Raw genomic sequence first — 21,645 nt, 5'->3', positions numbered from 1 at the left:
CTGTCCACTAAGGAAGAAGGAGACATGCCAGGGGTTTGAGAAGAGCGGGCATTTGTGGGACAGTTGTAGAAAGAGGAAAAGTAAGGTTAAGAATCCTTCGAATAAGGATAGAGATGGGATTAGGTTATGTCAAATATGGTCCGAAGATGACGAACTCACCTGCAACATTGAAATAGAGGGCAGAACGTTCAGAGCGTTGATAGACACCGGATCGGAAGTCTCAGTCATTAGTTCTTTAGAGTTGCAAAGACTAAGACTCCCCGCCGACCGATTTATGTCGACTAAAGTGAACGCGTTTCAGGCAGATGGGGGTAGATTTAGATTAGATTGGATGCTGGAAGTAAAGATAAAGGTGGGCGAGACTGAGACATCCCACACATTGTATGTAGCACCAAAAATGACCCACGACGTGATACTGGGAGGAGACTGGCTGAGAGAGAGGAAAGCTGTATTAAAATTCGACCCTCCAAAGTTAATCCTTGGGGAGGAAGAGATTATGTTAGGTAGCACGAGGCTCACTCAAGTGGATCTTGTGTCTCATGAAGATTTAAAGATTCCACCTAGAACAGCGGTGACGAGCTGGGATGAGATAGAAGGGGCTATAAAGGATAGCGAAGCCATTTATCAGGTTTTACCCCTTCCCTACATAGAAGAAGACGAGGACGTGACCGTGTTACCAGCATTAGTGCAGGAAGGTCAGGCGAAGAATTTTCCGGTAGTGGTAGCCAATACGAGTCTGAAGACGGTTAACATTAAATCAGGAACTAAGTTGGGCAGAGCTTCAGTGTTAACATTAAAAACTAGAGTGAGGCGCGAAGGAATGCCTGTAGAGAGTGAAGCGGTTAGTGACAAGGTAAAATTAGACTGCCCTGACCAATACCGAGAGAGATTAGAAAGACTATTTAAAGCTAATAAGCGAGTGTTAGCTAATTCAGATAAGGAATTAGGTAAGACGCATACACTAAAAATGTCGATTGACACAGGAGACCACCAACCAATAAAGATGAGGCCGTACAGAACGCCTATTTGGAAGAGAGAGTTGGTTGAGAAAGCAGTGAAGGTGATGGGAGAGGCTGGAATTATTGAGCCATCTCAATCACCTTGGGGTTTCCCAGTAGTAATAGTAGAGAAAAAGGATGGGGGAAATAGATTTTGTGTAGATTTTAGAGAACTTAATAAGATAACAAAATCTACTGCTTATCCTCTGCCCTTGATAGACGATATTTTAGCGATGCTAGGGAATGCTACATGTTTTTTCTCCTTAGATTTAAGATCAGGTTACTGGCAAGTGGCAGTAAACGAGAAGGACAAACCTAAGACGGCTTTCTGTTGTCATATGGGGTTGTTCCAGTTCCGTGTTATGCCGTTTGGGCTAGCAGGAGCTCCTGGTGTTTTTCAGTCATTAATGGCAATAGTGTTGAGAGGATTTGAACATTTTGCCATGGCATATTTGGATGATATCTTAATATTTTCAAAAACTCCGGAAGAGCACTTTAAATATCTACAGGCTGTGTTAGATCGTCTAAAATATCATGGCTTGAAATTAAAGATGGAAAAGTGTCAATTTATGAGGAAAGAGACTAAATATTTAGGATTCATCATAGACCAATCTGGAGTAAGGCCAGATACTGATAAAGTAAAAATTATAAGGGCGATGCCAGAACCTCAAACAGTTAGACAAGTTAGAGCATTTATAGGAACTGTAGGTTATTACAGAAGGTTCATAGCAGGATTCTCTAGAATAGCTATACCACTAATTAATCTAACGAAGAAATATGCAAGGTTTGATTGGACCGAGGCGTGTCAGAAAGCATTCGATACATTAAAGGCCGAACTGACATCCATCCCTTTATTGATTTATCCCGATCTGAACAAGCCTATGGTCTTATATACGGATGCTAGTGATACGTGTGTGGGAACGTGCTTGACTCAGCCATGTGAAGAAGCAGAAGCTGTAATCCCGGGAATAAAGGACGAAATGCCTATCTACTTTCTCTCTCACAAATTGACAAAGACCCAACAGAAGTGGCCCGTGATTGAAAAAGAGGCCTATGCCATCGCGTACGCTTTGCAAAAGCTGCATTTCTATTTAGCGGGTGCGACGTTCATAATAAAGACAGATCACCGTCCATTACAGTACTTGTTTGATGCTGAATGGAAGAATCGAAAGGTGCAACTGTGGGCTATGCAACTGAGTGGCTACGACTGTAAAATAGAGTATCTGTCCGAGAAAGAAAACACGTGTGCAGACTTATTATCTAGAATTCCCGAAGCAGTAGAGGAAGAAGCTGACGCTAGTGATCAGAATCTAGTCAGTGATAATAACTATAGAATTTGCGTACTTAACTCCCAGCAATTGCAGAATAAGCCCCCAGAGATAGAAGATGAAATAGAGTCGGAAGAAAATGACTCTGAAGAAAACGATTCCGATAAGTGGGAATCGATAGACCTGAAACTACTTAAGTTAGAAGCGAGAAAAGACGAAGAATATAGTATACTTAAGCTCGTAGAAGGAAAATTACCGCCCTCAAAATCGAGGAAATACCTGTTAGAGGATGATCAAGTATATTATGTAAATGGGGAAGAGAAGAATCCAACGCTACGCTTGTGTGTCCCAGATGGGCGTGTGAGGACTAGTTTAGTGCAGGTAGCGCATGACGGGTTAGGTCATGTAGGTATTGATAAAACTTACTCGATTTTAGCGAAGAAATATTATTGGCCTGGTATGTATAAACATATCCACTCCTATGTGACAGAGTGTGTTACTTGTCAGAAGCGGGCAGTAAAAGGAGCTAAGACACCCCTAATAGAGACTGATATTCCCTCATATCCATTTGAGAAGTGGAGTATGGATGTCTCAGGGCCATATAATATTAGCAATAAGGGAAATAAGTATATAGTCAGCATGGTCGATTGGTTAACGAGTTGGGTAGAGGCATTCCCAGTGCAAAGGAAGGATGCACAGACCATGGCGGAGATACTAATGAATGAGATTTTCCCTAGGTATGGTGTCCCATGTGTGTTAGTGACAGACAATGGCGGAGAATTCGTAAATGCCGTTGTAAAAGAGGTGACGGGATATTTGGGAATAAAGCATGTTACCACCTCTCCATACCATCCACAGAGCAATGCAAAAGTAGAGAGATTCCATAGGTCTTTGGGAGATATGCTGTCAAAGCTATCAGAGGATGAAGTCGAGAATTGGGACTTGTTCTTGAATCAGGCCTTGGCAGCGGCCAGATTTTCACATAACAATACGACTAAATTCTCTCCATATTACCTGGTACACAGTAGAGATGTAGTGCTACCATTGGACAATCTCCTACTACCAAAAAAAAGGTATACTGGGGAAGAAAATCATAAAAAAATGATTGAGCAACAGCATTCTCTGTTTAGTCAAGTGCGTCGAGGGATTAGGGCAGCACAGAAAAAACGTAACAAAAGAGTCAATAATGGAAGGGTCAAGAAAACATATGACGTTGGCGACCCAGTATACTACAGAGCACAGGTTAGAAAAGGAAAATTAGATCCTAGATGGAAACCGTACTATAGGATAGTAAAACAAACGGGACCAGTGACATATAAAATATGGGATCAACTGACGAATAGAACGAAGAGGGTTCACGCGTCAGACATCTGTGAAGCCAATATTAGGGAGTGGAAAATGCCTAATATACAGACAGATAGACCTGTAAGGAAAGCCACCCTGATAGATCCGGAAGGAGATTGGGAAGATACGGATAGGTGGGCTGATGAGGTAGCGGATGAACAGGAGTTAGAGTTAGAATTTGAGGTAGAGAATACCGACTCGCTACCAGAGATAACAACTACGCCTCCAGATTCGGAAGCTTGGGAATCTGAAGATGATATTCCACTATCGGTACTGAGAGATAGAGAGGCTGGTAATGAGAATAGGGCTGAAGAATCAGAGAGCAATGCGATTCCGTCGACACAGCTCCCAGAGGTAATAGGCGATGTTAGGGGACCTAGACTTTTGCGAAGCAGTGTAAGACGACCTATCAATGTTATCTCTAAAACGGGGAAAGTTACAAATAGCGATGAAGAGGATAAGGAAGACGAAGAGGATGAAACTGATTCTTTCGTTAAGTTATTTATGGAACTGGAATTGAGTGACTAAAAATAAAATGGAACAAATAATAAAGGAACGTTACTATGTGTATTTGTAAGATGCGGCGTCTAATAATGATGATGGCGGTGATGGTTGGATTGACAGTTGCGTTACGCCACACACACAGCACGGTATTTAAGAAGACCAGCGAGGTAACGATTACTCATTCTAAGTGGATCCAGACGTTTGTCATTGATCTGAGAGCGTATCGGAAGGTTCAAATGGAACTAGAAGACGAAGTTAACTTAGCAACGCACTTAAAGCTGCAGATGCAAAAAAATCAATCAAAACTTGGGATAAATTCTAATACAGCGTTATTTGTATCACTAGGAGGACGGTTAGATAAGATGAAACAAAGACTCCAATACATTGGAGGATATTTTAGGGATATTGGATTGCTAGCAGCAGATGGGACCCAAAAACGAGTTAGAAAGAGATCTATACTTCCTTTCGTAGGTAAAGCACTACACGTATTATTCAGGACTGTATCAGAGACTGACACAGAAGTATTAGAAAGGCATATAAGCAGTTTAGAGGAAAATCAACAAAAGATAAAGCACGTCATAGAGGAAAGCTTATCAATAGTGAACGTTACTAGATACGAACTGACAGAATAAAGACAAAGAATAAACTGGCTATCCCATACAGTCGTCAGCCTAAACGAAAGTTTGACTTTTATGGCTAGAAGAATAAGTATGGTAGAGGTTGTAACTAAGCAAATACTGGAACTGATGACGATGACAAACCAACTCGACTCATCAATTCAGTTATTGACAATGGCAATGGAACATGTTAGGACACAATTAGATTTACTTTCATTAGCGCACATGTCACCGAGCATCATACCCCCCAAAGACTTAAAAACAATACTTGGGATGCTTCAGGCAGACTTGCCACATACTTTACGCTTACCAGTAGATCCAAAGAAGAGTCTATGGGAATATTATAAAACCTTGAGTTGTGCTACGATGTTACAAAATGATAAGATTTACGTAATGGTTGAGTTACCTTTATTGGATAGAAATAGCAACTTCGAAGTATTTAACGTAATTAATTTACCGATACCGTTTCCTACTAATGTCACTGAGAGGAGAGCAGTAGCAAGGTACAAAGTTGAAACCGAAGGAATAGCTTTTAACCCAGCCCGAACCAAATTCATAGTGTTGTCACCTAGCGAAGCACTAGCGTGTAGCATGAATGCACTAAGAGTTTGTGCAGTAGAAAGTCCCATCTATGCAACTAACGGACACAAGTTATGCGTAGTTCAATTATTCCAAGGTAATGAGGAGGGGATCGATAAATATTGTGGAGCAGAGGTATCGATTGATATACTAACCCCCCAAGCTATACATCTATCTGATGGTGTTTGGGCAGTTGCCTCAACTAGTGAATGGAAGTGGTCGAAAGTCTGTAAGGGACGGCAACAAGGGGAAATACTTATTCATCCACGTATGACCATTATAGATCTACCTATGAGTTGCGCAGCGTTTGCCCCAACTCTAGAGATCTTGCCGTCCTACAGATTTAAAGAGAAGTTTGAACTCAGAAATGACTTTCTGTCATTAACTAGAATACCGCGTGTAAATTGGTCAAAGGTATGGACACCTATCACTAAGGAATTTCCGAAGATAAAAGCTCGCGAAATTCCACCTCTTTTGAAACTGGACGGAAAGATCGATATGAGCGAGTTATTAGATGAGTTACGAGCAGTGAAGGATGGTAATGAACCAGAAAAATGGCGATGGGAAAAAGTAAGTAATTGGTTAAATCCTACAATAATCATCTTGGTCGGGATAATGATAATAGCTTTTCTAGTGTATGGGAAAAGGAGAGTTAGCTACATCAATAGCCTCCTAAGGGCTGGAAAAGATGCTAATAAAATAGATAAGGACGAGAGTAACCCTCAATTAGAGCGCTTAAAAGGAAAAGTCCATTCGTTGTTTGAAATGAATAGGGATGAGCATGAAGTGAGGGACGCTACCGTGGTTTCTGATAAAAACACCAGACCTGATCAATCTGGTACAGAATCAAGACTACCAGTGAACCCCGCATCTAATACCCTACCAACGTTGGAGATACATATGTGAAGAAGCCGGATAACCATGGAATGAAATCCGAGGAAAAATGGACTATTGACTAAATAGTTGCATGCATTGAAATGTGTATATGTATATATATATATATAAAAAAAAAAAAAATTAATGAGGTTTATGGACAATCGTATGAACTGAAAGCAGATTTGAAAAACGCTAAACTCTAAAAGAGAACTTTTTGCATGTGCATGAATGATACAGTTTTTTTTCTTTAAGAACGAATCCAATTGATGAACTATTATAAATTGTAAAACCACAAAGAGCTATGGTATTAAGGCCCAGAAAGAAGAAGTGGGTTAGAAAAAATACTGAGTCCAATATTGTTTCTTTTAAGTGGGGGAGGTATGTAAACAAGTTATGGGGTTGATATGCCGTTATAGAGAAAGAGCCAAAAGAACGAAAAAATAGGACGATCAAATGACTCTTTGGTTGGAACAGACAAAGGAAAAAGTATGTCAAGAGATACTTATTGTTGTAACGGTCAGAGTTTGGAGTGAGCTGGCTGTTTATTTTGAAACACAGAATTCGAGATGAAATGACAGGCGGTTGTTTATTTTAGAAAACAAGGTTTGAAAGCTGATGACAGGCAAGTTTTCTTGTTGTAAACAAATACAAACTCGTGATGTTTAAAGGGCATTGATGGATATGTATATATTCCTCGAACACAGAGAAAAGAGAAAGGAGAAGAGAGGAGAAGGAGAAGAGAGGAGAAGGAGAAGAGAGGAGGGGAGAAGAGAAGGAGAAGAGAGAATTCGATTTTGGTGAATTCAGATGGTGTTAAAGTCGGGCAGAGAGGGCTTTTGACTTAAAACACGTATCTCCAATGGCCGAAAAACTTATCTGAACTCGAGTCACAAGCTACCGTTTTAAAATAGCTACAGCCAACTTCCTTCAAACTCTGAAATATTATTAGACCATTATTATTGTGAATAAACCCAGATTAATTGTTTATTCGTGTGTGGAATCGTTTTTATTTCCTTTTTCACCACACTAAAATCCACGGCTCTCTTATCAGCGATGTTCGCCGGTAAGCGGGTACACAACGTCAGGTCCGGAGTATAAATTTAGATGACCAACTGATAATTCTGTCACTAACAATACCAGCAACATTAAAACGGCTAAGAATTATCACCGGCAGTGGTCACTGGAAGGACGAAAATAGTGAGCTGCAAACCGCCAGAGTCAGGTCGTTTTCAGGCTGCCGTAATTGGAGTGGGAGAGTTCTGAGGTCGACGATCGTCTCAACCGACCGGCTGAAGGAGGTGACAGATGTCTGTTCACATTACACTTGAACTTCTGCATGTCAGTACAGTTGGGGAATTCCAAGTCTAGCATTTCTAGGGAAGAAACTATTACAGTAGAAGGCTTTCTTACATCTAAGGATCTCTACTGTATACAGGTGGGACTTTGCTGCTTGTCGCGTTTGTCGGGGGTGTTTATGTCGAGGGGGTACAAGGGCTTGTAGCTTCTTCCCTTGAACAGCTAATTCTCTTCCTGCTACCTGCTTCCCTAACTGTACTGATATGCAGAAGTTTAAATGTAACGTAAACCAACATCTTGTTAATCTTTAGTACAGCACAATCGCATTGACACCGGTTCTCGCTAGATCACCGAAGTTAAGCAATGTTGAGGCTGGCCAGTACCAGATGGGTGGTCATTTGGGAAGGCTAGGCGCTGTATGTACCTTCTGAGACGGTTGGGCGTGGGGCCAGCACCTTCACTCCGAAAAAAGAATTCCTCGCTACAAAAGCATCTATAAAAGTTGTGGATCGCCTATGCCCCTCCAGGTGCTCAATGGATGGATTGCTAATCTTTCCTAGGCATGGTCCCAAATAGTAGCCCTTATGTCCAAATGGCGATATGCCTTGTTAGGGCTGAACGTGGGTGAAGAAGCAAAAAAAAAAATATCACTTCAAGATTAAAAGCTTACCAACAATAAGTGTCAGATGGAATAGATTCTGGCCCAGAAAACAGTAATTTTGCCCTCCTTGTCAGAAACATCACTCCTGGAATGTGAGGACTATAGGACAAAAATAAGGGGAGCAAGAGTTATGCGGCTGCTGAAAGTAAACCCAAGGTCTATTTTCTACCCTCCTTCATAAAGGCTATACAATGGTAAAAGAGTAAACTGCATGTTATGAATGAAAAGAAATAAAATAGGTCACCATTTGGTAAGTGCTAAATCCAATAACAGTATGTTGTGAATTAAACTGGAAAAAAACAGTTAACAAACAAAGCATATGTATACATTGACAGAGCTCTTAATAAACAAATAGTGTAAAAATGTTATGTGTTCATTAATATAAAGTTCTTTATGCATACATGGGCCTTTTATTGTTATTATCTGTTTCCTCTAGTTGTTGCTATACAAATAAACTTTCTTTTCGTGCAGGAAAGGACACAAGAAGACGTTCACTAAAAGTTTTTAAAGGTTTTAATTTCAAGAGAGAATTGACTCACAAAGGAGAGAGAGATGAACATTCTTTTAGTTAACTATTTAATTAACTTCATAACTTAAATGAAATGGTGACATACATGTTAGATCGGTATAACATTTCACACTTAGTTATTATCAAAGTTTTCTTTCTACATTATTATCAGTGGTGTGTCTCGTACTTGTTCCCACAGACAATTCACATTATTGGTGATATCTCCTGTTTGGCTCCCACAGACTGATTCGACAGCCTTTTCTTTTCTCTTTGCTTAAAAGATGTTACATTATTTGTCATTTTCACTCATACTTCTGTCTTGCCTAACTTATCTAACCTTTGACCTTTGACCATCCTTGATTCAACCCTAGGAATGATTCCGTTTTGCAAATCTGGGTTATTATAACCTGTACTCATTGTGACCCTAGTAAAAATCTATACTAATCGCCACTGACACAGAGTCTCTAACAGGTAAGAAAAGGCAAGTTTTGCCATCTATAAATATAAAAGCGAAAATGTATGTATGTATGTGTGTTCGCTTTTTCTGTATGTCTACAAAAGGCTTTTTTCAGAGAAGCGGTCGCTCACCTAACAACTTTTTAAAACTTTTTATATCACATATAAATCGTAATATCTCACAGTTAACAACGAAGCTCGCCCGTCTATTTAATTTGCTCGATTTCGGGAAGATAAATATTCAACATTTGTCGCTCACCACATGTGGGTTAGTCTTTTTCCTATAACATCTTGGGAGGTGTTCCGCAGTAAATGAAATACTATACTATCCCGCAGTCAAACTTGACCTCATTAACTCATTAAAACGGGCACCTGCCAAATCCAAGTAATTAAATAAATTCAAACGTGTTTCCATTAGCATCTCGCGGTGGGGCAATGGTTAACATCACACGTTTTTTTTTTTTCACACTTTAATTTACAACTTTGCCTCAACGGTTCGGGTTCGATCCTCATACTTACTTTTTTTTTTTAACCTCCACCCCACACACACACACACCTCCAAACACCCGGGCAACGCCAGGTACCCCTCGCTAGTTATAGTTAAATAGCAAAAAAAGAAAAGAAGAAAATAAAAGTTACCACATCTGGTGAGGTGTTGTTTAAAGAACTCATTCTGTGCCTTGAAGTACAAAATTGACTTTGTAGAATTTGAAGACAATGTAGACGTTCTAACATTTGAAACAACATCTTCGTTAGCAGATAAAAAAAAACAACATCTTCGTTAGCAGATAAAAAAAAAAAGAAGAACGTGACAGAAAGACTTATCCTGCCTTGACAGAGTTGAAAATAGACTTTGTAGCCTACTTGGGGGAGGGGGTGCTCTTTTCTCTTCCACACAACCTCTTTCGCACAGAAGAGACGTTGCAAGCCTGTCTCTGATTTATCGTTATTTTCATTGCAAGTGCTCGTCTGAGCTCCAATTTATGGTTCCCCCTGGCCTGACTTTCACAAAAAACACTTGTCTAACCAAAACCACTATCAATAATTTCCCCCACTCTTTATCTGTGCCTAAACCTAAACGTATATTCCATAAACAAAGGTTCTTTCTTAGAACTTCATGCCTGCGGAACTCTGTTCCATTTTCCTGCTTTCCAACTGACTACAATATCGTTTTCTTCAAGTCCAACGTGAACAAGTTCTTGATGAGCCATCCCCTTAAGTAATGCAATTTACCAAATTTCCGCTATTAACGATTACTACAACATTTTTCTATTGACTACTGTACACTCATTAATTCTTATCCTCAAGTGGCCTCCAGGTCTTGATAAGTGGTGACTCCTTGGTAAAAGAAAAAAAAGTGTTAGTAAATGAATACATCCATGAGTATAAATGGAAACAAAAGGTTAGAAGGTCAACGTGCTTATAAATAAATGTCCCATTAGCAGGGAAGAGAGATGAGTCATTGCTTGTAAGGAAAGGAAAGTGTAGAGTCATTCTTGTAATGGAAAAATGTAGTCGTCCTAAGCAAAAAAAAATTTTAAAAATGGCAGCATAAATCCAGTCTAAAAAGCTTTCCCAAGTAAACAATTAATCCAGTTAAAGCAGACCTTAGTGGTCTTCTTGTATCACTGAAGAATAATTCAAAAACATTCAATGAAGCAATTCTGGCATCTGATTGGTTAGTTCTTATCACCAGCTAATATATAAAAGGCAAAATGGGCGTGCGTTTGTGTACGTCCAAGAAAGTCTTTTTGCGTTGGGGTTCTCGCCACAAGTCATTTCTTTGTTTGCATATTTTAAAACTAAACATTAGTCAGAAGTGACATTTCCAGGGCATTCATCATTTAGCCTAAATATCAGCTGATGTGATATTCTAAATAAACACAGACGGAATTTGATGAATAACATCATCATTATTATTTCTGCGAATTAGTCCACCGGGCAAATTATTTCTCGTAATATATAATATTCAATGGAGGATTGAATATACACACTCTGTATAAATTGAAATATCATGTTCAAGCGTATTGTACGACTGAGCAACCCCAGATATCCAGCTAGTTGTTTATAAGTAGAATCGTCCAAATCTCTGTGGTCATATCATTTTAGTATGGCAAAAATATTGGAACAATATATGAGAATGTCTGTCCGTACAAAGGTGCGGAAGTTAGGCCATGTCCATGTATGTTGCATTAAGTCCACATGTGTTGCGACAGCTATGTTAGGTTCTTGTGCCTTCTTGCCCAAGTCAAACTCAGAGCCAAATGCCCAGGGTGGGGGTGGGGGGATTCTGTTGTATCACAAGAGAGAACAGATAGACCAGTTCTTTAATATGTAGTCAGTTTCCTCATCCAAACAGATTTGTTCTTTGATGTGTGGTCAGTTTCTTTACCCAAACAAATAGATCAATTCCGTTACATGTGGTCAATCTCCTTATCCCAACAGACTAGTTCTTTGACATTTGGTCAGTCTTTTCACATACATAGAGCAGTTTTGTCAATATACGCATTTTTGGTAAATCCGTTTTTTTCATATATCTACATATCAGAAAGATTGACAGTCGTGTATATTTTGATGTATAACTTATAGGAACAAATAAATCCTGTTATATTTTAATAAGCTCGATTTTAGGCCTTTTTTGTTTAGATTTTTTTATGTGTGAGATCAATCAAGAAATCTGTAATTTTTATCAAATAATTTGCAATAAATATTTTATGGAGATTGCTGCTAAAACTGGGTTTTAAAAATGATTGCATATTCAACAAAATTTCAAAAACGCAACTTAATTAGGATAGGTTCACTCTCCCAGTCATTATCACCTCCTTTCAATTGCCTGTGATGCTTTTACTGAGGAATGCTGACTGGTTCATTCTTGACTATTTTTGTATCTAACCAAATGGTATTGCATTTATAAGCATTGAATTTCAGTGAATTACCAAAATAGCTAACAAAGCAGAAAGGGAGTAGAAAAGTGATTTTGTGTTTTAAATTATTTTAAAGAGTTTTTTGTTGTTAAAAATAAAGGTAATGCTGAGTTGGAATGAAAAACAAAATGGTGCTCTCATTAGAGTCATATTCAAATTCCGATAATCGCACAAAATTTAAAAATTAAGCAGAATATTGATAGAAATACACCCAATAAACGCCACCAATAATGCAAAAGTGTAATTCCTACAATTATTTTGCTTAATTTTCGATTTTGAGTGATTATCAAAAGCAGATAATTTTGATCTGATGTCCTTCAGTGAATGTCTGTGTGAAAGTATTGAGAAAGTTAAAAGTAATGCTGCAGTAGCAAATAACAAAATCATACAAAAATGATTGTTGCAAATGATTGAGAATAAAAGTGTTGCTATTTAGCAAATGTTAAATTGACTGGATGAAGGTTGGCCAGCTAAGGAAAACTTGGAAGTAAATAATTAGGTATAAGTGCACATGAAGGCGAATCTGGTGAAGACAGCTGAGCTGCTGATTTGTAAGAACCAAAGAGTGAGCTTGAGTAATATCAGAAAATGTTTGACCACTGAACAAGTAAAAAGTGATGTTAAGTGAATAGAAGAAGAAGAAGGAGAAGAAGAAGATGAAGAAGATGAAGAAGAAGAAGAAGAAGAAGAAGATAAGATGTTGAAAACAAAATAAAGAAAGAAAAACATGGTTAACAAACAAAATGCAATTAAATGGTCTGGTATTTTAGGGGGGGGGCAAGTTCACAGATAGAATTCGTTACTGTATTTCCTCCTCTTCACAATTTTCTCTCTCAACTTCCAGCACGCATCTGTCCCCCTCACCTCTCCCAACAGGCTTTTTTATTAAAAAAAAAAACTGACTGCATTTTATTTGCATATATGTGTGATGGGCAGTGTGATCTCATGCGATTCCACGAGACCACACCTTATAAAGCCACAGCTACCATCTTTAATCTCTCTCTCTCTCTCTCTCTCTCTCTCTCTCTCTCTCTCTCTCTCTCTCTCTCTCAGATCCCACCTGAAGGTAAGTCATAAAGCCACACAAGGCACACACACATGGACGCTTGCTTCTTTGACTATTACATTCAACTCCACACTCCACCCTGGTCTCAAGATCACACATGTGGCATTGTGGATGTGGTTGTTTATTGAAGGCACTCCTACGAAGTGGGATTAGCTGAACTTCTTCATCTTCATTGGAGCTCTTAGAAGGGGTATTGGAACTATCGGCATCAGTGTTAGAGTTTGCAGTTGTACAATCACGGTCGCGAGGAATAGTTTGGATCTACAGATTATCGTTGGATGAGTCACCATTACTGGTTCATATTTAGGGCAGGCCGGACATCCTTCACATGGTGTGGGGTACCATTGACTAGCACAACATGCTCACTGATGATACCAGTGATTCATCCTCTTTGAAAGCTGGTGGTGCATCGGCTACTGGGAGGCTTCACTCAGACGATGTCCCCTAACTCATACAGTCCTCATGTTCTCTGCCAATCAGGCAGGCAGGCGTCAATGTCCTTGGTGTGCACTTGATAACAATGGATCATATTAGTGGGTGCGCTTGCAGCAGTCATGGCATCCTTTGGTGTTGCATTATATCTATACACTGCCTCCTCTGTGATCATGCATTGTTTTCTGTCGCAATCCTCTTCACGCTTTGGTGGCATCGCTTTGCTATGCCATTGCCACTTGGCACATATGCACATCGGTGTCTGAGCTGGATCCCCCACTCATCTACAAAACGCCTGAACTCCCCATGCAGAAAGCCGTCTTGTTGTTAGTGAGGATTTCTTCAGGCAGCCCCTTTCATAAAATATGGACTCTAATTCATGAATGACATTGGAGGAGTCCTGTCTTATTAATAATCGATCCAAAATCAATCAGGGTGAGGAAGTGCTGGCTGCCATAATGTGTTATGTCCATACCTAGTCGGCTCCAAGTCGGGTCTACTCCCAGCCGACCGTTCCATCATCTAGCTGAGGCAGGATTGATTGACTGGCATGTTTGGCATTCCTTGACCACCACTTTCACTGCACTTTTGGACACCGACAGATTGGTCAACTGTGCAAAATAACATGTCTGTCTCACTCCGTGGTGCCCACTGCTGTGGTGTATGTCCATAATTTTGTCCGCCGCATCAATAGAGGCAGTACATAGTAATGCTACTGGCTCAGCTTCCTTCTTCATGGCATCATACCATCTCTGTGACACCCGAGTGAGCCTATCAGCAAGGTTGCAATTTGAAGTGACCAGTACCACACCCACAGACAGGTTGTACTCTGTTACCAGCTTTCTTACGGTCTCTAACCTCTGTCTAATCAGCATCTCAGTGGCTGTCTTGGTGCGCACCCTGGTCTTACCTGTCAGTGTGTCCGATATCCAGTGATACATGCATAGCAAATCAGTGTGCATGTGTAATTTCCTGACTTTCCACTGGAGTGCCAGGTTGATACCTTTCATCACCGCATCGAGCTCTGCCAGGTTTATATGAGCAACGTCATTTGCCGGTCGCAACCAGCAGGTGTCCTCAATCACAGCTTCATTCTTCTTCAAAAGCACACCAATCGCCAGACAGCTTGCATCCACCCACATGTTCAGTTTGTCTCTCTGCACACACCAGTCTCCTTTGGCGGGGTCATCCTGCTTTACCCTTGCGATGGTCTCCTTCACCATGTGAACCAACAGATCGTCTGCTATTTCATCATTCCAGCCTTTGGCGACTGCGCTTGTCCTCCTCTTTATGGTGCCTATTACCACATGAGTCCATCCACACACTGGTAGGTGCCCCACAAGTTTTCCACACAGGGAGATTACAGCTCGCCTCATGAAAACATGAGGCACTCAGGAATTGCTCCTGTTTAACGTTTGTGCGAATGTTCACAGTGTCCAGCCTCCACTGATGGAGATTCTTCTTCTCCCAAGTACGGCAGAGGTCCACAATCCTGGGCCATATGACCAGTCTCATTACATCAGTAACAGCGAACAGCAGTCAGCCGCCGCTAGCAGTTCCTTGCAATGTAGTCCTGGCCATTGCACCTATAACACATGACTTCACCACACAGGCCAGGCCACTGAGATGGTCTATCATCACTTGGTGTGGACTGTGCAGCAGCGACTACTGATTCTCTCATTTCATTTCTTCATCATGGTCCTCACCCAGTATATCAGATCATTAAGGGACAATGAAGCTATGCTTGAGCTAGCTCGCAGTCACTCTGCTCTGGTTGGGAGTCCAGCCAGAAATTTGCATGCCAAGGCCACTCAAGCAGCCCACCGAACAACATTGTCAACTTCATCAGATTGACCAGATACATGTCAACAGTTTTGCCTGGATGTAAGGTTCTTGCCTCAAATTGCTCCCAAGCAGTGACGGGATTGATAGCAAATGCCTTGTATAGTGCTGCCTTGATCCTCTCATAATCCTGTTTTTCCTGAGGACTAAGCTGTTGGTACACTGTTAAAGCCAGACATAGAGGAATCACGTTCAAAAAGGCAATTGAAGCACATGTTCCCATGTGGAAATTCTATAGCAAACCCCACACTCACCAATAGTTTATTTCTACTTGTGCAGCTGCCATTGCTCAAGGGCAGCATGTATACCGCAGATTTATCCGGCATAAGTCCAGTACAAACAGACACAATTTATAGAAGCTAGAAGTAATTGTAAGAAAGAAATAGCGGCAGAATATACCGAAACCACCAGAAAATGCATTGAAGCACAGAAATTAGGAACCCATGATTTCTGTAAAATCTACAACAGTGTAGTAAATAATGGGCAATCAACAGTACCCCTACTATCCAACAATTATGAAGTTGTTGGCATGGCTACCGAGAAGACTAAGATGCTTGCCAGTCAGTTTGCCTCAAATTCCACATTGGGCCAGCAAACCACTTCCTTCCTGACTTTCCTTTGTGGACAGATGCCACACTAGATGATCTGAAAATCACCCCTTCTCAGGTGCATGATATCATAAAAACCTTAGACACCTCAAAAGCATGTGGAATCAATCTCATCCTGGCTGTTCTATTAAAAAAATGCTCCACTGAGGTTGCTCCAGTCCTCTTCAAAATTTACAACACATGCCTTAACAAATCTTGCTTTCCTGACTGCTGGAAAACTGCTTCTGTGGTACCAGTTTATAAGAATTCTGGCAAAAGAACTGACCCATTAAATTATCACCATGTTAGCCTCCTCCCACTTTTCACCAAAATATTTGAGTCCATAATTAACCAAGCTCTACTCCATCATCTTACAGCTGATAAACTTCTGACCAACCAACAATATTGATTTAGCCAAGCCTGTTCTACAGCAGATATCCTAACTGTAATCTCTGAATGTATATATCATACACTGGACAAAACAGGGGAGAGTAGAGTGGTAGTCCTAGATATATCTAAAGTCTTTGACAGGGTTTGGCATGATGGTCTTCTCAGGAAAATCAGATCATACGGTATAACTGGACGAATACTTAACATAATTAAATCCTTCTTAAACAAGAGAAGAATCCAGGTTGTCCTTGATGGCCGGACATCTAAACAATACAACATAAATGCAGGTGTATCTCTTGGACCTTTATTATTCTTAATATTCATAAATGACCTCCCTGATAAAATTGTCTCTCAGATGGGTATATTTGCTGATGACACCATGCTCTATAACAGGTATGAGAGGAAAACAAATGAACACATATCTAAGGAAATGGCAAACACACTAGTGGAAAACCTTCAATCTGTAGTGGAATGAGAACAAAAATGGATGGTCACATTCAATGCTGCCAAGACTAAGCTTGTTTCCTTCGATAATCTTCTCTACCACCAATAGCTATGGCTAAAGATACATTGCCTGAAAGTACTCCTTTCAAACTCCTCAGCTTAACGTTCACAGGGAACATGAGTTGGAACAGATACATTGAGAGCATTGCCAGGGCTGCTGCGAGGAACGTGGGCTCTCTTTATTGTGCTAGAAAGTTATTTATGCCTGAAAGTATCCTGTACCTCTACATGGCCACCATTCACCCATGTATGGACTGGTACATTTGCTACTAGTCTGTAACTCCTGGACATGATTCAAAAGAGAGTCGCCAACCTGATAGGTCCTGAATTGTCATCTAAGCTTCAGCCTCTGTCCCATCAATGAAATGTTGAATCTTTCTGCCTGTTCTACAAGTATTTTAATAGTAGATGCTCTGACAAACTACAAGCCATTGTACCCCCCTCAATGTAAGCACTCCCAACAAATCCAACAAGCAGCAAAATCCCACCTCTACAATAGAAATCCCTAGATGTAAGAAGGCCTTCTACTTTAATAGCTTCTTCCCCAGTACTGCTAGACTTTGGAATTCTCTTCTAGGTTCCTGCTTTCCCAACTGTACTGACATACAGAAGTTCAAGTGTAATGTGAACAGATATCTTGCTGGTCAACTCCCTACATAGTATTCCTGCAACTACTGTCCCTTATAGTAGCCCCCTACATCAAAGTGGCACTGTGCCGTATTTGGGCTGAAAATGGAATTAAAAAAAAAAAAGAAGAAATTTACAATGGTGTAAGATATTTGGAGTGATTATATTGTTCGTTTAAAATAATAGTTCAGTTCTTATACAGAATTCAGCCTATATCGAAAAAAAAACAAGAATAAAAAAAATCTTTATGATGTATGTATCCATGACCAAAGGAAAATATATTCCAAAAAACACATAAATTTATCGGGTAGTTTTATTTAAAAATAAGAAAATCAAATTTATTTGTATCAGACAAGTGACTTTCACTCCCACCTATTTTTAAAGATTTCTGTTGTAATGCCTATGAATTTCTATTATTCACGTAGAAATTATTTTCTTTATGAAAATAAAACTACTTAATCAATTGACATGATATTTGGAATATGATATTTTTTATCACGGGACATACATCATACATATTTTTCTTTATTTTTGTGTTTTGGATGAAAGGGAAATTCTGAGCAAAACCTAAAAGTTCTCATGTTTATATGTTTGCTGTTTTCATTTTAAATCTGTTAAAGTTTTCGGATATCAAGGGATCTCGTTCGTTGGGCTAACACTTGATCTATATGTGAAATACATAGATATTCGGGTAGCCCGATAAAATTCTCCCTTACCTCTCAGTCATTAAGTTAATAAAGATGTCGAAAACATTATTTCCCTGTCAGCGTGAATATGTGCATGTGAGTTCATGATTTATTATGCCTATGCAGCTTTTATTAGTGTAAGAATATGTAGTGAACTACTACTATGATGCTGCTACGGTATGCTTCCTTTATTTCTCTCTTTCTCCCTACTCTTCTACTTTTCCCTTCCTTTCTTCTCTCAACGTCACCAGAGGTTTCAGCCAATCGGAATAGAGGACTGTCCTGGAGGGAGATACAAAGAAGAAATCTATCTGAGACATGCGGAAACGATAGAAACGTCAACATGCAACTGACCAGTTTCCCTGGGTAAAGACTTTTATCAAAGAAATGTACCACCCACTTTGTACCCTATATCTTGGAAACCTTTATAAAACATCATCAATCCTAAAGTCTCGTCACACTTAATTATAACCGATGTTTTCTTTTCCACAACCGTTCTTCTTCAGCACTCTTGTTCTCTCTCTAATGTTGGAGGTGCCCCAAAAAGGGTACCGACCGAAATGGTGACCCTTTTTTAAACGTCATTAAAATTTATGGTAACCGCCATAATTTGGTGAACGCCCGAAGTGCATATATACATGCAATCTTCAATGAACAAAAAAAAAACAAAAAAAAAACGATGAGAACGTGACAGAGTAAAAAAAAGAAAAAAAAAAGAAGAAAAGGTCTTTCTAAAACTACGGTAGAACCTTACAAAAAAAGTATATATAAATCCGCTTTCCAAGAAATGCTGATAATATGTATATTTTTGCTATTTTTGTGGAATGGTTTATGCTACATAAGGCAAAACAAACAAACAAACAAACAAGAAAAAAAAAGAAAAACAAAACTTTTTTTACGTGACTCTCACCAGATAAATGACTAAAATAAAATCTGGTCTAAAATATATTCTGTAACAACAAAAAAAGTGACTTTAAGAAGAATCGATACAGAATCCCAAATTTCATTCTGGAACACGTGTGGTCACACACCCACACACAAAAAAAAGGAACCTTCTAGACGCACATGTGTGAAGCCAATTTTGGAACATGTGTGTGCATTGACAAACTCAGTTTTTTTTTTCTTTAAGAACATTGACTATATATTCACACACACGCACATATATATATATATATATATATATATATATATATATATATATATATATATATATATATATATATATATATAAAAATTTTAATTGACACTATTTCTCCAAGCAACTGCTGAAATTAACCTCTGGTGAGTACTCACTTTTCTCTCTTCTTGCTTATCACACCCCAACCATTTCCTTTAGTTGCAGCTACAAATAAATAAATAAAATAAGTAAATAAGTAAATAATAATAGTAACTAATAATAATTAATAATAATAATAATAATTAATAGTAGTAATAATAATAACTAATAATAATAATTAATAATAATAATAATAATGGACACACAACAGGTTAGCGTAAAACCCCCACAATTTATGGAGACGAGTGTCGAGGGATGGTTTTCAATAATACAAGCTCAATTCCATCTCAGAAACATTACGAGCGATGATACTAAGTTCTATATGGTTATCAGCGCATTGCCGCCTGACATGGTAACAAATATACCTCCAGCAATTCTGCAGTCGCTAAACTATGCAAAGTTAAAGGAGTCTGTGTTGTCTGCATATGGAAAGACCAGACCTGAACTCCTGGAGAAGTTGATGAGGGCCACTACGTTAGCTGGTCGTCCATCATTATACCTCCAGGAGATGGTAACAGTCACACATAGAATAGAAGCAAGCGACGAGATAGTGTGCCATAAATTCAGACACGCACTTCCGAAGCAAATTGCCCAGTAATAGCAGCCCACACTGAAATGCTGTTAACGGAGTTGGGTTGACTATCCGACAACTTGTTGCCGTTAATAGAAAATACATCAGTATTTCAGGCGGTTGAGAGTCAAGCTCGGAAAAACGACCATATTACCACCAGACAGTCTAGTGAAACCATTCCAGCCGGCCTATGTCCATATAGAAGGAAACAGCGGCCAAAGATATGTAGAGTCCATATATATTTTGCGGAGGAGGCTCATACATGTAAGCCATGGTATAAGTGGCCAAAGAAAAAGAGTAGCTTACAGACTTTGCCTAACTCGCACCCTTCCTCTCTCGTCCATAGTGATTCTGAAAACTAGAAAGGCGGACTGCGTTTGCTCCAGTAGTGCTGCCGTTATTAGAAGTTTCTGCTAAAATAGGAGCATCTAAAGTCAATTTTATCATAGATACAGAAGCCAGTTTTTCCATTTTACCACATTCCGTAGTAAATGGAATTACTCTGGAGCCAATTCCTGTTCATATCTCTACCGCTAATGATGAAAGCATAAAATACTATGGTCAGACAAACCTCGAAGTTAAGATACCCCATTTGAGAAGATCTTTTCAATGGAGTTTCGTGATCGCAGATATCACTAACCCTTTGTTAGGATTTGACTTCTTAAACAAATGTAACATTATAGTGGATTGTAAAAATAGATCCATCTGCGATAACGTAATGGAGCATGAAATTACAGTCAATGCAGTAACTGGAACCGAGGCTGTAGTGATTAACAAAATAGATCTAGCAGATTATGTTACAGAAGTAATAGGTAAATATAATAATGTGCTTTCACCACATAGTGACACAAACAAAGACTATGGTGGAGTTATCACAGGATTGATACAGGCAGCCACGTACCAGTCTTTGCTAAAGCCAGACAACTTTCCGGTCCTAAGTTAGACGCAGCACAGGCAGAATTTAAAAAGTTACTAAACATCAGAGTTATCCAGCCTTCCCGTAGTGAGTGGGCAACCCCTTTGCACTTGGTGAAGAAGCCGGATGAGCGTGTGATGATTTCCATGCATTAAATAGCATTACAAAAACAGACCGCTACCCGGTACCAAATATAAATTCCTTCTGCACACAGTTAGCTAATAAACAATATTTTTCCAAAATATATTTAACTGCAGCATATCATCAGATTAAGGTACACCCTGAAGATGTGCCTAAGACAGCAGTACTGACACCTTTTGGTTTGTTTGAGTTTAATTACATGCCATTTGGTTTAAAGAATGCTGCCGCTACATTTCAGTGTTTTATGGATAAAATATTTTTAAAATTAAATTGCATATTTATATATTTAGACGACATACTAGTTTTTAGTGAAAGTGAGCAACAGCACAAGGAAGATTTAGATAAAGTATTTAGGATCCTTAGTGATAACGATTTAAAGATTTCCTTAGATAAGTGTGTATTTGGAGTACTAGAGTTAGATTTCTTAGGTTTTCACGTAAGCAAAGAAGGCTTGTTGCCTACTTTAAAGAAAATCAAAGAGTTTGAAAATTTTCAAATACCTAAGGACTCAAAAAGCTTACGTAGATTTCTGAGGATGACAGGTTTTTACCACAAATTAGTCCCTAATTATGCATC

Source organism: Euprymna scolopes, chromosome 9 (genome assembly GCF_053919585.1).
Source record: "Euprymna scolopes isolate OS-2025 chromosome 9, ASM5391958v1, whole genome shotgun sequence".
NCBI lineage: Eukaryota > Metazoa > Mollusca > Cephalopoda > Sepiida > Sepiolidae > Euprymna > Euprymna scolopes.
The sequence above is the reverse complement of the archived record's forward strand: the minus strand, read 5'-3'. Positions refer to the sequence as shown.